Source organism: Tamandua tetradactyla, chromosome 4 (genome assembly GCF_023851605.1).
Source record: "Tamandua tetradactyla isolate mTamTet1 chromosome 4, mTamTet1.pri, whole genome shotgun sequence".
Taxonomy (NCBI): domain Eukaryota; kingdom Metazoa; phylum Chordata; class Mammalia; order Pilosa; family Myrmecophagidae; genus Tamandua; species Tamandua tetradactyla.
In genome coordinates this window covers 160,636,362-160,657,809 of record NC_135330.1, presented here as the reverse complement: position 1 = coordinate 160,657,809, position 21,448 = coordinate 160,636,362, and the positions used below count along the sequence as shown (strand labels likewise).

General features: G+C 38.3%; 1 protein-coding gene across 1 annotated transcript in view; it reads right to left on the bottom strand.

Moving 5' to 3' along the window:
* Nucleotides 1-21,448, bottom strand: part of GPC5 (glypican 5) — an 860,649-nt gene that overhangs the window by 126,847 nt on the left and 712,354 nt on the right. The window lies entirely within an intron of this gene.

Below are 21,448 nucleotides of genomic sequence, written 5' to 3'. Positions count from 1 at the left end.
TTCATATGCTGCTTTGGTTATCTACAACATTAGTTCTCTGCTTTGGAAATTGACTCTATGTGAGCCACACACATTCTACTCTCCAATCTTGTATTTTCCATTCAATTACCAAAGAGAAAAGGCTATGCTTTGTGCAAAAAGTGTTCAGTTATTCACCTGCTCTAACAGTGATTTTTGTACATATTATATTTAGGGAAAAAGAAAACAGAAACTATTTTGTGTCTAATCCAAGATGTATTTTCTAATCCAGCTTTGCCATCAATAAAGCAGATGATTTATACTCTCTCTGACTTCTGATGAATATTTCCAAATAGGTTCAGAATTATAAAAGAAAATTGAGGTGATTACTTAAACAAATCAAATATTGAGAGTGATAATATTGGTCAAGATAAAATTACTCTCACCAGCCTCTTCAACTTGAACTAGAATAGAGTTTTTGCTTGGTTTTAATTTTTTTTGTTTTTTGCCAGAAACAAGCACCTTACAGGAGATTTTTAATTTAAAACTTTCTTAGGAGGACACTAGGACTTAATATATTTACACCTTTGCGGATTATATTGAGTTTTGGACATGCTCAAATTAGGTCAAATTACAAAAACTACAAAATAAATTATACATCTGATTCTACTGCCATTTAACATTCTCATCATTCATAATAACACCTTTCAAACAAACAGGAACTGGAAAGCAAAATCTAAAATTCTAGGAACCTTTGCTGCTAGGTTTTCAGATTTTGATTCCACCCATTTAGATTAGTGGAAGATTTCTATTCAGAACCAAGTCATCTGGCAAAGTAAAAGACACCTTTTTGCTTTGACAGAGGCAGCAATCCAATATCCAGATTAAGCAGTTTCTAGACTACTTTTTCAGAATCAGCTGTGAAGGCAGCATTTAATCCTGCAGGTTTCCCACTGCGTAGAAGCAGATGCCCCCTTGGCAGTCCAGTTCTACCCCAGTATGAGACTATATCCAAAAGCTCAGCCTACAGTCTTGCTTTTGTAATCTTACTAATCTATATGTGAGATAGCTTTACCCTTTTAAAAAAAAACATGTTATTGTTAAACAAAATGAAGTATATTCTATTTCATTAAGTTAAGAAGCTTGGCTAGTACCACAATTCAGGACAGATACAATAATTTACGATAAAAAATGATTACAAAAATGTAGATGAATCTTGGACAGGAAATACTGTACAAGGTAGATCTAAGAAAAATGTGCCCAGAGTCATGGGGAAATTATGAGTTTGAAGAGGACTAAACTAAACTTAACTTTCAACTCTCCATGGTTTAAACCTATCAAAGGAACACATTTTGGTATGCACTGAGAATATCATTCCAGTTGAAGGATTCACATTTTAAGCAGAGGGCTTGAAGAAAAGGGCAATATTAATTTATCTTATCGAAATGGCATATCTATCCTATAGGGCTCAATATTCACCTACTAGAAAAGAAATACATTATTGCTGCCCATCATTTATACTCAGGACCATTCCTATGTATTTCTCAGTCTTTTAGTTCTTGGTTCACTCTTATTCTATCCATTAAAATGATTTAATTCTTGGCAATTTATACATATAGATGATCTCTCTAATACCCTGCATTTGCAATTGTCTAATAAAGTCCCTTGCATTGATATTGCCTTCTGTTTTCTTCAGTCATTCCCTCCATGTCAAACCTGCACTTTGTCAGTACTGATAACTGAAACACTCACATAATCATAGTGTGATACATGCCTTTCACAAATCTATTTGGCACACCAGGACCTCCACTCCATCGATACTACCACTTTTCACCATCCCTCACTCCCTTGATATGCTTACACCTTTTCTTATCCAGTTTAAATTGCATGGCCTGTCACATAATAACTCTTGTAGACCCCCTTGCCTCCCTTGCCTCCTTTCATTTTCCATGCTTGCTTGGCAAAACCATGACTCCAATTCCTCTCAGATCTCTACGTCTTCTCTATTTGGACCCATGTAGCTGGATGTGGTTGGAGAATCACATATACAACAGGCTGGCTGGTCCCACTTTAAACCGATGAGAAAAATCTTCATTTTCCCATTCAACCGCTCACATTATTTCTCATTAAATTCCTGGAAGCTTTCCCTCATTACACTCTCAGTTAATAACTTGCTCCCTATTTCACTGAGGAAACTGAAGCCATCTGAAGGAAACTTCCACGGATACCTGGCATGGACTCTGCACTTACCACCACAGATGTGCATGGATAATGTTTTGCAATCTACTATAGCAGATGAAGAAGCCATGCCACTATCTAAAATCAGTCCCTCCACTTGCAGACTCATACACTCTTAGCTATTCAAGAAGATCCCTCCAGAAATTCTCTTCTCTCTTTCTTTTATAAATGTTTTAACAGCATTACTGAGATACAATTAACTTATAAAATTCATACCTTAAAATTGTACACTTAAATAATTTTAGTGTATTCTCAAAGTTGTGCACTCATCAACATAATCTAATGTTATATTTTCATCTTTCCACAGCAAGGAAATCATACAGCTATTAGCCATAATCCTCCATTTCCCCATCTCTCCCACTCCTAGGCAACCAATAATCTGTTTTCTCGATATATAGCTTTGCCTATCCTAGTATTTCATAAAAATAAAATCCTATTATGTACAATCTTTTGTGTTGTCCTCTTGCACTTAGAAAAATACAACTCTTATTGTAGCATGTATGAGTACCTCATTTTTCATTGCCAAATAATATTTCATTGTATGGATACACCACATTTTACTTAGCCATTTATCTTTTGATGGTCATTTGGGATGTTCCACTTTTTGGCTATTGTGAACAATGTGTCTGTGAACAATGATGTGCTATTGTGTGGAAATATGTTCACGTCTCTTGGATATACACCTATGACTGGAATGGCTGGGCCATTTGGTAACTATACACTACATGTTTAACATTGTGAAGAACAGCAGAACTATTTTTCAAACCTGTCGCACCATTTCGTATCCCCACCAGCAATATAGCTGAATGTGGCTGGAGATTTCACACTCAATCAAACTTACTGGTCTCATTTTAAATTCATGATAACAAATCGCAAGCAACTCTAATGCAATTATTGTACACATCCCTCTGTTCTCTTTCTCAATCAACTCACATTATTTCTTATTAAATTCATAACATCTTTCCCTCATTTCCTCACTTTCAGATAATAACCTTGCTTGTTCCAACTTCATCCCATCCTCACCAATACTTACTATTTTGGTATTTTTTATAACAGCCTTTCTGGTATGTGTAATTACCACACTGTGAATTTGATGTTGACAGAATATTCTGATGTTTCTTGTCTATTTGTATATCTTCTTTAGATAAATGCCATGAGTTGTTTGTCTTTTCCTTGATGGGTTGTAAGAGTTCTTTCTATATTCCAGATACTAGTTGTTAACAGATATATGATTTGCAAAATTTTCTCCCATTCTGTTTTTTTTTTCACTTTCTTAATGACATTATTGGCAACGCAAAAGTTTTTAAATACAATGCGTCCAAATATCCATTTTTCTTTTGTTGCTTGTGCTTTTGGTATCATATCTAAGAAAGTAATGTCAAAGAATTCAATGCACGAGGATTTACTACAATGTTTGCCTCCAAGAATTTTGTAGTTTTAGCTCTTAAATTAAGGTCTAAGAGACATGTTGAGTAAGTTTTTGCAAAATGATATGGAGTAGAGTTCCAGCTTCATTCTTTTGCTATGGATTCTAATGTCTCAGCAACATCTGTGGAAGGGACTATTCTTTTTCCCACTAAATTTTCTTACCCAACTGACCAAAAATTATTGACTGTAAACACAAAGATTTATTTGTGGAGTCTCTATTCTATTTCATTGATCTATATGTCTATCTTCATATAGTACAATATTGATTTGATTACTATAGCTTTGTAGGAAGTATTGAAAAAATGTGTATCTTTCAAATTTTTTTCTCATTTTTAAAGATGTTTGTGATTATTGTGGGTCCTTGCACCACCAACCTGTGGATTCCAGAACAGCTCGTAGACTACTGCAAAAAGGTAGCTGGAATTTTGTAGGAATTGCATTGAATCTGTAGATCAATTTGGGAACACAGCTATAACTATGTAAGGTTTTTCAATCCATGAAAATAGGGTGTCTTTGGATTTATTTAGATTATTTTAACTTCTTTTAACACTGTTTTTCAGCTTAGGATGCACAGGTCTTGTACTTGCTTTGATAAATTATTCCTAAGCTTTTTTTTTTTTTCAGTTTGATGCTGTTATAAATATAATTGCTTTCTTAATTTTATTTTGGCATGCTTGTTGCCGGTGTATAGAAATAACATTTAATTTTGTATATTGATTGTGTGTCTTACAAGCTTACTGAACTTATTCATTAGTTCTACTATTTTTTTTTGGCATGGGCAGGCACCGGGAATCGAACCTGGGTCTCCAGCATGGCAGGCGAGAATTCTGCCACTGAGCCACCATCCCACTGCCCTATTTCCACTAGCTTTTGAGTGGATTCTTGAGAATTTTCTATATACAAGATTGTCATCTGCAAATAAAGGTATTTTTATTTTTATTTGCAATCTAGATGCTTTTTATTTATTTATTTTATTGCCTTATTGGTTAGAACTTCCAATATAGTGTCAATAGTAGAAGCAGTGACAGTGACATTCTTGTTTTGTTCCTGATGTTGGGGGAAAACATTCTGTTTCTAATCAGTAAATGTAAAATAAACATTGAGTATTAGATTAGTTTGAGGTAGTTTCCTATTTCAGTTTGCTGGAATGTTTTTTTCATGAAAGAGTGCTGGATTTTGTCACATATTTTTTCCTGATATGATCAGTGCTTTTTCTTTTTTTATTCTATATTTCAATTTCTATAAATCAATTCAAATTCTACAAATCCATTTCTATAATTGATTTTTAGATGTTGAACAGTCTTGTAATCCTGGGCTAAATCCCATTTGATCATGGCGTATAATCCTTTTTTATATATTGCTGAATTCACCTTGCTAGTGTTTTTGAGACATCTTTGTCTGGTTTTGGTATCACAGTTATACTGGCCTTCTAGGATGAGTTAGGAAATGTATTGTGTATTATTTTATAATGTAAAAATAAATTTCCTTTAATTAAGCTTCTTATTTTGTGATATTTTGTTATATTGCATCACCATATGTTATAATTACTATTTTATATAATATTTTGTAGAGGGGGGACTTTTCTTTTAATAGTAAATATTTTACTTCTCTTTGTTCTTCCTGTAGATTTAAACTACCATCTGCTGTCATTTTCTTATCCCAATACATCATTGTTCCCGCCCTTGTACTTTGTGATGTTATCAAATAGATTACCTTTATATATGTTATAGCTCCAACAATATACTTAAATAATGTTATAGCTCCAACAATATACTTAAATACATATTGTTTTACATATAAAATAATGAATCAGTTAAAAGAAAGAAGGATGCAAAATTTACAATTGTACCTTATTTTGTAGTTATCTACTTAATTATAATTACCAGTGCTTTTTTTGTTTCTTTGTTTTTTTCATATGGTTTGACATGACTGTCTGGTGTGATTTTCTTTTTCCTTTTTTTTTTTTTTTTGGCGTGGGCAGGTACCAGGAATCGAACCCGGGTCTCTAGCATGGCAGACGAGTGTGATCTGCTTTTATAGTAAACATTTTCCATTAATATTTCTTTCAAGGCATGGCTGCTAAAATCAAATTCTCAGTTTTTATCTGGAAATTTCTTTATTTTCTTTTCATTTTTGAAAAATGACTTTGCTGAAATAAGATTTTGGTTGACAGTGTTTTACTTTTGCATTTTTAATATGTCATCCCATTGCCTCATGACCTCCATTACCTCTGATGAAAAGACAGCCACTGGGGATCTCTTGTAGGTATTAAGCAGTCGTCTTTTATTGCTTTCAATTTCCTTCCCCCTTGAAATAACTGGCCCTTAGCAAGCACTCTAGGAAATTTCCCCTACTCGTAACTTTCAGGGGTCCCTCCTAATGTCAAACCTGCCCCACAGCCACAAAGCAGGGCAGTCACATGAGTGTTGTTGCATCTCCCCTCTGGCAGCTGCATTCCTGTTATAATTCCCCTTATCCAACATCTGCCCTCCGGCAGTTACAGCCCCCAGCAGCTACAATCTTGTGATAAGTTTCTCTATGTAAACTTTACCGTTCCCCTGCTCGGTGCTGTCGCCATCTTAGGTGTCAGCCCGTCTGCGCATAGTCTCACAGTCTCATAGTCTCCTTTAAATAAGTTTCTCCTTTAAATAAGTTTTGGTCCCTTCTCTCCCACCCCCACCCCCATTCCCTCCCATTAAGGAATCTATCATTTTGGTGCCAAAACCTGGACGGGGAATGGAGACAAAACCTCCAAAGAGGGGATGGAACCCACTTGCCTGTTTTGAGCACCAAAACCAGCGAATCATCTCAAGGTAAGGAAAAACACTCTTTTTTTTTCTTTTCCATCCGGCAGTCTCTTTCTCTGTTGTCCTGAGCAACACGTCTGAAATCCTAGCACTAGTGGAGAGCTGCCTCTGCTGGGTCCTGGATCCCAGGAGCCATTGAGATGGTGGAATGCCTCCATTCCCTCTTCCACATATTCACTGGGACTGAAAACTCTCAAGCGGGGAAGCCCTTTTGATGGTTTCTAAGTCAACTAAGAGAGTTTCTCCCTACCCTATCCACTACCATGGGAAACTGGCAGTCCCCACCTCCCTGTAACACCCTTTTGGGTGGCTTATTTCAAAACCTTATAATCCTTTGGTCTTGCTGTTGATTTAAAACCCAAGTGACTAATTTTCTATTGCACTGCTGCCTATCCAGCCAGAATATAAAAGAGCTAATGGGTCAGTGTGACCAGAAAACGGAACCCTTGAGCCACAAATATTTCTAGACCTTGACAATTACTGCCAGCCTCTTGGCAAGTGGAGTGAAGCTCCTTATATACAGGCCATCTTTGGCTTGTGCAGACACCCCTCTTTTCTGTCAAACTTGTTCTACCTATGAAATCCATCTTCTCCATTTCCCTCTCCCAAAACAATCTAGTTCCAAACACAGCATCTCTCCTTCTCCTCTCCTTCTCTTCCTTAGATCCCTAAGACGCCCTCAGCTACCCTCCACCCCCAGGCAGCTCCTCCCAGTCAAGCTGCAGCTGCTGCAGCACAGGAAAGAATCCTCCCTCATCTCCTCCTCCCTCTCCAGGGTCTCAATCATCCTCTAACCCGTCCCCTTCTCCTTCTCTTCCCTACACAGCCCCTCCAGGAGGAGCAGAAACTGCTGTGGAACCACAGGCAGTAAACAACCCTCTGCCATCCTCAAGCTCCACCCCAGAATTTCACCGCTCCTTTCCCTCCCCATGGAGGACTCGGTCCATCTAGCCACAAGCTGTCATCTACTTGTGAGAGGTGCCTGGGCCTGAGGGACCTATCCCTGTCCATGTTCCCTCTTCCCTTTCTGACCTTTCTCAAGTTGAACAGCATCTAGGTTCATACTCCACTGACTCCACCTGATTTTTTTTTTTTAACGTGGGCAGGCACTGGGAATCGAACCCCGGTCCTCGGGCATGGCAGACAAGCATTCTTGCCTGCTGAGCCACAGTGGCCCGCCCAAAGAACAACCATAGCAGAGGATGGTTTTGATCCATCGACCTTTGGGTTATGGGCCCAGCTGCTTCCGCTGCGCCACTCTGCTACTCCACCTGATTTATTAAAGAATTCCAGTACCTTACTGTGTCCTAGGACCTCTCCTGGCAAGATCTTTATGTCATTCTTCCTACTTTCCTCACTCCCAAGGAGAACTCATGCAGATAATTTAAATAGACAGGACCCTATTAACAGCCCCAAGAGAGCCACTGCAGTGCCCCGAGAGGAACCTGGTGGGCGTTATCAAGGATGGGGAAGCTGGCCAATAGCCTTACAACGTATGATAACTTTCCTGGTTGCAGGACAGCAGGTAACCACACACAAAGTGGTTAACTATGAAACATTAAAAAAAAAATTTCTCAAGAAGGTAATGAAAATCTGGCAGCCTTTCCAGCTAGACTCAAAGAAGCCTTCCAATGCTATACTAATCTCAACCCAGACTCCCCTGAAGGCACTTTACTCCTCCACATGCATGTTATTTCCCAATCAGCCCCTGACATTCTTGGGAAACTGCAAAAATCAGAAGCAGAGCCACAAACTGCCCAAAGTGATCCAGTTAATCTAGCCTTTAAAGTATTTTAATTATAGAGACCTAGAGAAAAAAACAGCAAGAAAAGTGAAAGGAGGAAGCCAAAACTAACTCCCGCACTCAGGTTTCCCAACTCCTTGCTTTCGCACTGAGAGAAACCAAGGCTCCCTGAAATGGAGGGGGAAAATCCCACTGGGGGCTTGTTTTAAGTGGACAGCCCGGGCACCAGGCCCAGCAATATCCAGACTGCTGAGACCCCCACCTGTGGCTTTGCCTGCTTTGCAGGCAGGAGTGTCACTGGAAGTCCAATTGCCTTCAGGCCTCTCAAGGCATGAGAACATCGGTTACCCACTCGAACAGGACCCCTGGCTTTGACCTTCTAGAAATCTTGACACTATGGACAGAGGACTGAAGCTGCCCAGGAATCACACAGGGGCCTGCAATGATTACACACATGGAACCTCAGGTAACTCTCAATAGCAGGTAAGCCAATTTCATTTCTTATACATATAGGGGCCACTTATTCTGCTCTCCTCAAATATAAAGAAAGGGCCACCTAACAAATCTTCAGTCTCAATAATTGGGGTTGACATTTTAGTTTCACAACCTTTAGTCATTCCACTCCTACCCTGTTCACTCAACAACCATGCATTTACTCACTCATTCCTTATCTGCCCACACTGCCCCACACCAATCTTAGGAAGGGACATCCTCCGGGGTTAAAAGCACAAATACACATTCCTTCTCCTCAAACTGCATCAGGCATCTTTCTTCTCTCTTTGGTCAATACAACCTCTTCGACAGAGCCTACCAACTCCTCTTCTCTCCCTTTCTCTTCCTCTTTTGCCAACTCCAAAGTATGGAACACAGAAACTCCCATCGCCGCAGCCCACCATGAACCAATGATTATTTGCCTTAAGGACCCCACCTCCTTTCCTGCTTCCCCAATAGCCAATACCCCTAAAGCCCTCCCAGGAATGGAATGCATTATTAAATACCTCCTACTAGTGGGACTCTTAAAACCAACAAAACTTCCTTTCAATACCCCCATTTTACCTGTTAAAAAACCGAATGGAATGGATTGGCTAGTTCAAGATTTATGCAGCATCATTAGTAAGGGCATCATTATTCTCCACCCCGTTGACCCCTATACAATCCTGCTGCTAATTCCCATTAACACTATTCATTACTTGGTCCTAGACTTAAAAGGTGCCTTCTTCTCCACCCTTTTACATCCCAATTCCCAAAATCTGTTAGCATTTACCTTGACTGATCCCAACAGAAGCATTTCTCAACAATTAACCTGGACAGTTCTCCCACAAGGTTTCAGAGACAGTCCTCATTGGTTCGGACAGGCTCTAGCCCACAACCTCAGAAAAAACAGACCTTTTTCCTTCTACCCTTCTGCAACATGTGGATGAGCTCCTTCTATGCAGCCCTTCCATCCTAGACTCCCAGCAGCACACTATTAAGCTTCTCAACTATTTAGGAAGCCTCAAATATCTGTAACAGCACAAAAGGCCCAAATCACACTAACATCAGTCACCTACTTAGGATTTTCCCTAACTGCCTCCCAAAAAGCAATGACACCTGACAGATCCTAATGAACTCTATGCTAACCCCCCAAAGGAAACAAGACCTCCTTTCTTTTCTTGGGCTAGGTAGATACTTTAGAAACTCTGTCTCAACTTCCGGGCCAAGCCTCTATAGGAAGACACTTACAACAACCTTTGCCACCTAATAAACCATTTAACATTTCTTTTGAAATCCTAAAGCAGGCCCTAATCAGGGCCCCAGGCCTACCCTTAAAAACCTTTCATCCATTACACTGAGGAAAGGCAGGGAATCGCCCTAGGTCTCCTAGGACAGAAATCTGGCCAAGATTTAAAAGTTGTATCATACCTATCTAAACAATTAGTTCCCACAGCTAGAGTGTGGCCGGTGTGCCTTAGAGCACTAGCCAGCGGCAAGTATCCTTACTACTGAAGCTCAAAAAATTAACTTCTCCCAGGGGTGTGTGCGGGTATTTCAATGATAAAATTCTCACCTGCCATGCAGGAGACCTGGGTTTCAACCCCATGTACTTCCCAGAAAACAAACAAACAGAGAAACCAACAAAAACAAACAAACAAAAATTCAACAAATGGAGGTGCAATAATGGGATACTCAAATGGATAAAGAATGAAATGTGACCCCCACCATGCAACATTCAAAAAAAGAAAAAGAAAAACAAAACGAACTTACTCCCAGCCCATCACAGTATACTCCTCCCATGCTATCAGGGATCTTATTTCTAACCAAATAGAAAAATTCATACACCCCTCCGGACTTCAGCAAACCTTCCTCACCCTACTGCAAGCAACTCATGTCACAGTCTCCTGCTGTTCTACCATCAACCCTGCCCATCTCCTTCTGCTTCCTACAACTACAAATAAACCCCATTCATGCCCTGAAATTCTAACTTTCTCTCTTCTTTCCCACATACCTAAGAAACACCTTTACCTAAACCCCATGATAAGTAGTTTATTGATGGTAGTTCCTTCATGAACACAGGGAAACAGAAAGCAGGATACATCATTGTCTCACATACACAAATAATAATAAAAACAAAGCCCCTTTCCCAGGAATATACTCCCAGCAGGCCGAATTAATAGCACTAATCGGAGCCCTGGCACTAGCTCAAAACAAAAAATCAGTATATACACCCACTCTCACTATGTTTATCATATCAAGCACTCACATGCAGCCATTTGGGCAGAAAGAGGTTCCTCACCAGCAAAGGGACACCATTACTAATGCTCACCTAATCTCTAAACTCTTTCAAAAGGCCAACAAATAACCCAAATAGCTGTCATACACTGTAAAGGATGTCAGGGGTCCTCCTCTGACATTGCCCAAGAGAAATGAAAAAGCCTATAAATTAACAACAACAAAAAAATGCAGTCATGAAAATACCAGAAAATCAACTCTTCACCATTCCCACTATTATCCCTTAATGCACACCTAAAGAAATACAATCTCTAGAAGTAAGCACAATGTGGGAAGGAGTATGGCTAACATCAGAAGGAAAGTTAATTCTCCCTACCTCACGACTCAAGCAATTTCTTCAACAGTTTCACAATGCCTTATATATAGGATTCAAACCACTCTTAAAATTCCTCATATCCTAATTATAAGGATAATTATAGTTTAACATTTACCCTTCAAAATAACACTGAACAGTGCTGAATCTGCAGCCAAACCTCCTTTCTAGGGGGAATCAAATCTCTGTCTTCCTTCCCCGCACACCAAGCTAAGCAACAGGTACTGGGTAAAGATTGACAAATAGATTTCACCCACATGCCCCCTGTTCACTGCCACAAATACCTACTCACTCTAATAGACAGAAGCCTTCCTGGCAACAACCAAGAAGGCAAAGAAGTAACCAAAGTCCTTACTGATCATGTCATTCCATGCTGTGGCCCACCTTGCACCCTACATTCAGATAATGGTTCTGCCTTTACTTCTTAGGTAACGAAAAAGTCGCCCAGTCCCTACATATCCAATGGCATCTACATGTTCCCTATCATCTCCAGTCATCAGGAAAAGTAGAAAAAGTCAACTCCATCCTTAAAACACACTTAACTACACCAAGCACAGAAACAAAAGAGACTTGGATCGTTCTAATTGCACTAGCTCTTGCATACACACACTGCACCCCGCGAGCTCCCTCCTTCCTTAGCCCCTTTGAGCTTATGTATAGAAATTTCTTCCTCCTCATAAATTTTCCTCACCACCCTTGCCCCTTAGGAGCATGCAAAGTTCTTGCCAAACCCATGGACACACCCCCACTAACACTACCTCTTGAGCCTGGAGACTGGGTCCTACTAAAAGAACACCAAACTGGAAAGCTATTAGAACCTCAATGGTCAGCCTCCTAACCAGCTCTTCTTACTACCCCCACTGCAGCACACTATGCAGACTGACTCCCTGGCTCCACTCTTCCAAGCTTAAGAAGGCACACCTGGCAGCAAAAACTCCGAAGACCCTGTTATCAGAGCACCCCAGCTGCACCACTGAAATTAAAGCTGTCAGGTATCCCAAAAGACGGGGAACCACATGTGCTGAAACCATGAGCCTCCATCATTCTCCTGCGACCACGGTCCGAGATGCCTGGCCTTATGCTCTTGCTTTACTTCTCACTTCAAAAATCTTCACTATTTATTATACTCTTATGCAACTCTGTTGCCTCCCAAAAGATGGAATCACTTTTTATGCCCCCTGAATAATTCCCAACTCCTACTCTGTAGTTCTTAACCTCATAGCTCAAGTCTCTCCTGTACCACACACAGAAACTGACCTGCTGTTTCTCTGGGAAGCGTACCTACAGGGAGATTTAATAGATTTCTTCTGAGAGCAAATTACTAAGCGGCCAGAAACATGAAATCAAACAATATAATACAAATAATAAACCTTATACAATAACTGATACCACACCTTAGCACCCATTAACATCCATTATCCAATACACCACCCAAATAACTAATTGAACTAACTGCTGGACCTATTCAAATTCCACTCATACCACTTCTTTATACACCTTAGCCTTCCTTCCAAGACCAGAAACCTTAATAACAATAACCCCACATTATAACAGATTTGAAGTAACTTTTAGCAATAACCCACTCCCTGATACACAACTCTCTCAACAATATATAAAATCCTTAGAGGAGCTTCTAAAAGTAGAAAGTTCTGAACCAATAAGTGATATTCTACACCTAATGGATAAAGCCTATTTCTGATTCATACATAAATCTTCTAATCCCCAAACTAGTCCCTTAGAACACTTAAATGCCTCATATTGCAACCATAACTTACTCTTCGACACAGCATCCCTAGAATAGGTTCCATATGGATCTCCAGATACCTACTATAACAACATTGCATCCCTCACCTGGGGACACAGCGAACACATTGTAACCAAAAATTGCACTGTAAAGGTCTTAACATATAATAGTTCACAATGGAACACAGAACTCTTTGGTATAGGAGCACACTCAGGACAGCTGTTCAGTATTTCTACAGAGGTGTCTAGGAACAGAACATTTTCTATCCTAAGCTCCCAAAATAATCTCTTTCAACTCCTTTTTCAAAATTTACTCTTTGAGAGTCCAGACCACAAACACTACCCCTCAGGATGAGTACTTCTCTGGAAGGCGATCATTAATCCCAAACTCTGCTCTTAGGCTCAAACTTGTGCTTTGCCCACCCCTTAGGACCTACTACTGCCCTCTCTCTCTTAGGAACAGGTTACTGTTTCCTGTGCAGGGAGTTCTCTACCTCCTACTCCCTGTGTATGGACAGGCACTTGCGCTGCTTTATCAGCACTCCCAAACACTGCCATCTAAACACCAATGCCACGGCACCTTCTGGTATAACCCCAAACCTTGAAATCTTTCTTGAAAGCTCCTTCACTTCCTGTAACTCACATGAAACACAAAAGGAGACTCATCCTTGGGGACCCTTAATACGGACTCTATGCACATAACCTGGAATAGGATACTCTGTCTATCGCAGCCTTTTCTGGTTCATTGGAATCCCAGTGCTAGAAGGGATTTATCTATCACAGTGCAATAATCATGGAATGCTACAGTACAAACCATAGAAAATCAACAAAGATCAACTGATAGCTTAGACTCGATAGTTCTTGAAAACAAGGGAGCACTAGATGTCCTAACTGTGGTAGTGGGAGCAACCTGTGTGATATTAAATGAAACCTTTGCTTTCACTTTAACACCTCAGAACAAGAAGAAGAAAACTTAAAAGTCCTAAAAGATAACATAGACTAATAAAGAGTGCACAGGAAAATGCCACGTATGACCCATTCATGGCTAGGGTCCATTCTGTCCTATTTCTCCTCTCTGAAAGCAATTTTAATTCCACTTCTAACACCCCTTCTCATAATTATACTATTTCTCAGTTTTGGGCCCTGTCTCTTAAAACTTTTAACCAGCTTTATACAAAGAAGTGTCTAAAAAATGACAAATCAGGCTGTTGGTGACATGCTACTTCTTTGGCAAAAACAGCAGTACCAGCCACTGCCCTGCGACAAAACACAGGGACAGTTCTCCACCCCCCACCTCCCTACCAGCCAGAAGCAGCTACAGAAGACAGACCTTCACCCTTCAGCCTCCCAAGAAAACCAAAAGGAAAGGCTGGAATGTTAGGTAGAACCCCTTCCCCCTTGAAGTAATCGACCCTTAGCAAACATTCCAGGAAACTTCCCCCACTCATAACTTCCAGGACTTTGGCATAACCAAACCTGCTGCAGCCCACATGGCAGGACAGTCACACGAGTGTCCTCACATTCCTCCACCCCCTCACCCCTCCCACCCTAGCAGCTGTATTCCTGCTATAACTCCCCTTATCAAACATCTGCCTTCTGACAGTTACAGCCCCCAACAGCTACAATCTTGTGATAAGCTCCCTTTACACAACATCCACCCTCCCATAGTTACAGCCTTGCATGACTACAGCAGTGTTTAACTTTCAAAGCCTGACAACGAAGAGTTGTCAAGTCCCAACTTAGCCCACTGCTTCCAAAACCAACCAATAGCAACTTGCCAACTTCCTGTTCCCAAGCTAGACAAAGAAAACCTACCGCCTCCCTTTCCCTACTTCCCACCAACCATCTCATGCAAGCTGTACCCCTTCTCCTTCTCAGTGCTGTCACCATCTTAAGTGTCAGCCTGTCTCTGCATAACCTCACAATAAAGCTCCTTTAATTGAGTTTTGGTCCCTTCTCTTCCCTCTCCGTCGAGAAACCTACCAATTGCTTCAGTTAAGGTATGGTAGTCCAATGTTGGACTTTGATTTGGGTTACTGGAGTCCTTTATAAGCATATTGAAATTCAGACATAGAGGAAAAATGTCATGGAAAGGAGCTAGAAGTTACTGTAACCAAGAAGACAAAGGAGACACCACTGTCATGTGCATTGTCACATGCCAGAAAAGGCAAGAACTGAAGTACTGCTTGGCAGTCAGCCCTGGAATGCTAAAGTATAGGGGGAGGAAACATCACTTTGCTGATGTCTAATTTTTGACTTCGTGTAGCCTCAAAACCATGAGCCAATAATTTACATTGTTTAAGCCACCCCACTTATTTGTGATCAAAGCTGAGAAAATAAGACTGCTTCTATCAAATATCCTGCTCTATTTGTGGGGAAAACTCAGACAGATCAGAATTGTGGTCTCTAATGCTCCTCTTCTCTCTTTCTCCTAAACCAACCCCAACCTGGCTTTACTCCCACCACACTGTCTAAAGTGTTTTTATCAATTATTTCCTTGTTGTTAAATTTAGTAGTCAATTTCAGACATCTCTTTAATTGAATTACTAGCAAGAATTTACCTAGATGATCATTCTTTTCTCTGATACCTCAAGGAAACCACCCTCATTTGCTCTTCCTACTAAATCATAAGTTGTTTTTGCTCAGTTTAATGTGCTTGTCTCTCCTTTTTTCACCCATCTTTTAATGTTATAACTCTTTGTTCTGTCATAACAGGACATGTCCTGCCATGGTATTTCCACTACTTTATTTACATTCGCCCTCTTGGTAACCCATTCTTTTTCAAGCAGCTGAATACCACATGGACGCCATAAACCTGTCAAGTATGTATATCCAGGCTAGATCATGCTCATGACTATCAATGAATATTCCTCTTCACATGGATGATAAATACTTTATTTATATCGTATTCATTTCGGTTTGCTAAACCTGCCAGAATGCAATATACCAGAAATGAATTGGCTTTTATAATAGGGATTTATTAACTTAAAATTTACAGTTCTAAGGCATGAAAATGGCCCAATTTAGGCATCAACAGGCTGATACTTGGACTCTGAAGACAACATTTTTCTTCTCTCCTCCTTACTTACTCTGTTCCAGTCAGTCTTTTCACACATTCTCAAGCATTCAAGACAAATTCCAACCTTTGTTACTTTACTCTGGATATTCCCTCTGATGGGAATTATCTTCCAGAACTATCATCATGGCTAATTCCCTCATTTATTTAAAGGCTTTCCTGAAATCTCAGAGTCGCAGTGAAAACTACAAAGACGACCTTACTTAATATTGCAACTTGTTCCCATGACCACTCCAGATACTCTCAAAATCCCCTTTCCTTGTGCCACATTTTAAAATAACATATCCTTCATTACCTATACCTAATCACCTATACCTAAAACCCATACCTAATAATTTATCTATTTATTAAGTATAGATGTTGTCTGTATCACCAGAGTAGAATGTAATATCCATAGATCTTTACTTCCTTTTTTTGTTATGTTTTGCTCATGGATGTACTCCCAAACACATGGAAATTCTCAGGTCTAAATTAGGTGTGCAATAAATACTTGTAGAATAAATGAAAAAAAAGTAAATTTTTAAGAATAAGGCTGGGAAGCTGAGTATAAATGAAGATAACCTAAGTTCAAATTTTATATGGGAAACATTAAGGATTTTCCACCAGAAATATACACACGAGATTCTCTACTTTATTTCACCAAGAATGTATGAGATTAGATGAGATTAATTTAAGGAGACAATGTAACGGAATTTTCAGACTGAAAAATATTTTGAATAACATCTAAATCATGTTATGGATGAGGCATAAGAAGCCTTAGACAAAGTTTACACTTAGCAAAACAATAAAACTTTAGATCTGGACTTCATAGATATGCAGTCAATTCAGTCCTTATAAGGTGAAAGAAAATTTTTAAGAATTACACATTGGACCAACCAGCAAATAATTTTCCAAATCCTTCATTATCAGGAAAAGACTAAAGTATATAATATTTTTTATTTATTTTGTATTTCAATTTATACAGCTCTGATTTGAGCAACTATGAAAAATGTGCATCATTAATAAGTATTCTGTCATATTATGAAGATATTAATATTGTCTTAAATATGTATATCACAAAATAACATCTACCTTAATTGATACTATTAAAGCGCTGAGATTCCATCTCAATTTTAGAAATATATTATTATGTACATTGTAATTCTGTTTGTAATTTTAAACAGGCTGTTTATCAAAGATTAGAAATAAAATGGCACTTAGGGAATACAAGCAAATTTTACAAAACTTAAAGCACTTTGTTGACTATGCAAATTTTAATATTAATTTTTTGCTTTATCTAGCATTTCTGCAAAAATGATGAAATAACTGTAGAGTTTGTTTAAGAACCATTTGTAAAAAAACTATTAATGCTTGACAAAGTCAAGAGGAGGAAAAGAATATATAGAAATCTTAAGAAAAACTCAAGGAAAAGATGGTAGAATGAAGAACTGCTTTTAAACTAATTACTTTGACAAAGGATCAACAAGGAAATAGAGAACCTAAATAATGGGATAAATAAATTAGACCTAATTGACATATATAGATCATTACACTCCAAAACACCGGGATATAGGATATACATTCTTCTCTATAGAACATAGAACTTTCCAAGATAGATCATACGCTGGGACACAAACCGAGTCTTTATAAATTTAATAAGATTTTCCAAACCACTTTCTCTGACCACAATGGAATAAATCTAGAAATTAATAATCACCAAAGAACCAGAACTTTCACAAATATATGGAGATTAAACGACATACTTTAAATAATCAATGGGTTAGTGGGTACAAGGAGTAGTTCAGTGGTAGAATTCTCACCTGCCATGCAGGAGACCTGGGTTCAATTCCTGGCCCATGCACTTCCCAAAAACAAACAAGTCAAGCAAACAAGGAAAAAACAAACAACAAAGAATTCAACAAATGGTGCTGCAATAAAGGGATACTCACATGGGAAAGGAATGAAATATGAGCCCTTCCAAAGAGCATTAAAAAAAAATGAGTCAAGGAAGAAATTGCTAGAGAAATGAGTAAATATTTGGAGATGAATGATAATGAGAATACAACATATCAAAACTTACAGAATGTGGCAAAGGCAGTGCTAGAGGGAAATTTATATCACTAAATGCCTATATTAAAAAACAAAAATGAACAAAGCTTGAGGATTTAAGTGCTTACCTGGAGAATTTAGAGAAAGAACAGAAAACTAAACCCAAAGCAAGAAAAAGAAAATGGAGAGATGGAGAGAGAGAAGAGAAATAACAAAGATTAGAGCAGATATTTAAAAAAAAACAAAAACTGTAGAACAGTAAAACAATGGAAAGAACAAGCAAAACTAAATGTTGGTTCTTTGAAAAAATCAATAAAATTATTGGACCCCTAGCTAGAATAACAAAGGAAAAAAGAGAGAGGACACAAATAAACAAAATCAGAAATGAGAGGGGGCCTTTACCAGAGATCATGAAGAAATTTAAAAAAATCATAAGAAGATACTATGAACATGTATATGCTAACAAACTAGACAACTTAAACAAATTCCTAGAAATTCAGTAACAAGTTACACTGCCTCAAGAAGAAATAGAAAAATCTCAACGATCTAATCACAGGTAAAGAGATTCAATCCATCATCAAAAATCTTCCTACAAAGAAAAGCCCAGGTCCAGATGGCTTCACAGGGGAATTTTTGTGAAAAAACATTTTGTAATGTTTGACATTTTGTAATGTCAAACATTACAAAATGAACTAACACCAAATCTGCTTAAATTCTTCCAAAAAATTAAGGAAAGAGGAACACCACCTAGTTCATTTTATGAGGTAACCTCACTATAATACGAAAACCAGATAACAATGCCACAAGAAAGGAAAACTACACACAGATCTCCCAATTGAGCATAAATACAAAATTCTTTAAAAAATACTAGCAAATCAAATTCAATGACATATTAAAAGGATTATATGTCATGACCAAATGGATTTATCCCAGGAATGGAAGGGTGAATCAACAAAAGAAAATCAATCAATGCAATACAGCACCTTAACATATTGAAAGGGAAAAATCACCTGAACATATCGATTGATATTAAAAAATCATTTGAGAAAATCCAGCATCCTTTCCTGATAAAAACACTTAAAAAGTTAGAATTGAGGGAAACTTACTTAATATCTAAAGGGCATATATGAAAAACCCACATCCAGCATCATATTTGATGCTGAAAGCACTCCCCCTAAGTTTGAAAACAAGACAAGGATGTCCACTGTCTCCGTTATTAGTCAACATTGTACTAGAAGTCCTAGCTGGAGCAATTAGACAGGAGAAAGAGATAAAAGGCAGCCAGATAGGAAAGAAAGAAGTAAAACTTTTATGATTTGCAGACAAAATGGTCCTATATTTAGAAAACCCTGAGAAATCTACAACCATGTTACTTGAGCTAATAAATTCAGCAAAGTGGCGGGATACAATGTTAATGTAAAAAATCCATAATGACTCTGTACACAAGCAAGGACCTAAAAAGACAATTAAGGAAAAAATTCCATTCAAAGTGGCAACCAAAAGAACCAGGTATCTAGGAATAAGTCTAAGCAGGGATGTCAAGGACTTACACAAAGAAAATTTAAAAATTGCTAAAAGAAATGAAAAATGACCTAAATAGATGGAAAGACATTCCATGCTCATGGATAGGAAGTTGAACGTCGTTAGGGTGTCAATTCTACCCAAAATGATCCACAGATTCAATGCAATATCAATCAAATTCCCAACAACCTACTTTGAAAAAGTTGGAAAAGTTGGTTATCAAATTTATTTGGAAGGGAAAGAGATCCTGAATAGCTAAAGATATCCTATACTATAAAGCCACAGTGGTCAAAACAGCATAGTGCAGGCAGAAAGATAGAAATATTGACCAATGAAATAAAATCGGGAGTGCAGAGATAGATCACCAAATTTATGGACAATTGATCTTCAATAAGGCCCTCAAATCCACAGAATAGTCTTCAATAAATAGGCATGGGAGACTTGGGTATCAATAGTCGAAAGAGTGAAAGAAGACCTCTACTTTACACCCTATGCAAATATTAATTCAAAATGGATTAAAGAGCAAAATATAAGACCCAGTATCATAAAACTTCTAGAAAAAGATGCAGGGAAACATCTTCAAAAGTTAGTAATAGGAGGTAGTTTCTTAAACTTTACAGCTAAAGCAAAAGCAATGAAAGAAAAAAATAGCCAAATGGGGACTCCTTAAGATCAAGAGCTTCTGTGCCTCAAAGGACTTTGTTTCAAAGATGAAGAGGAAGCCAACTCCAACTCAATGGGGGAAAATTTTGGAAACCATATAGTGGATAAAGCCTTAATATACTGTGTACATGAAGGAATTATACAACTCGATAACAAAAGAACAAACAACCCATTTATAAATTGGGCAGAGGATATGAAAAGAAAATTTTCTGAAAAGCAAATACAGATGGGTAAAATGCACATGAAGAGATGATCATTTTCATTAGCTATAAGGGAAACGCAAATTAAGATGACAATGAGATATCACCTCATATCTATAAGAATGGCAGCTATTAAACAGACAACTACAAATGCTGGAGAGGATGTGGAGAAATTAGGACACTTATTCACTGTTGGTGGGAATTTATAATGGTGCAGCCGCTGTGGAAGACAGTTTGGTGATTCCTCAGAAAACTAAATATTGAGTTTCTCTGTGACTCACCAATACTAATACTGTGTATACCCAGAAGAGCTGAGGGCAGTGACACAAACAGACATTTGCACACTGATATTCACAGCAGTGCTATTTACAATTGCTGAAAGTTAGAAATAGTACAAATGCTCATCAAAACACGAGTGGATAAACAAAATATGGTATACACATATGATGGAATATTATGCAGCTGTAAGATGAAATGATGTCCTGAAACATATGACTACATGGATGAGGCTTGAGGACATAATGCTGAGTGAAATAAGCCAGACACAAAAGGACAAATACTGTATAAATACATTATGACTACAGTGTAATCTCAGAGGTTACACTGTAGAATATAGCAGATCTAGAGGTATATAAAAGCTGGAGACAGAGAAAAGGCTACCCAAAGAGATTGAATCTAAATGCAAGGGAATGGATAGAAGTGATAGCAACTAATTAGTGGGTTTATAAGTAATATTGCCATATTGAAGGTAATGTGATTGAAAGGGGATGTATAGTGCCATATATCCTACTGATTAAATTTATGACTATAAATAAGTTCTCACATGAACTATTTGAAAGATTCAATAGTGGGCCAAAGTCAATAGCAGAGGGATACAGGGGGGAAACTAAAAATGCATGCTATGGCCAATAGTTAACAAGAAGACATCCACACATCACAACCCTACCAAGAGCAACTAAC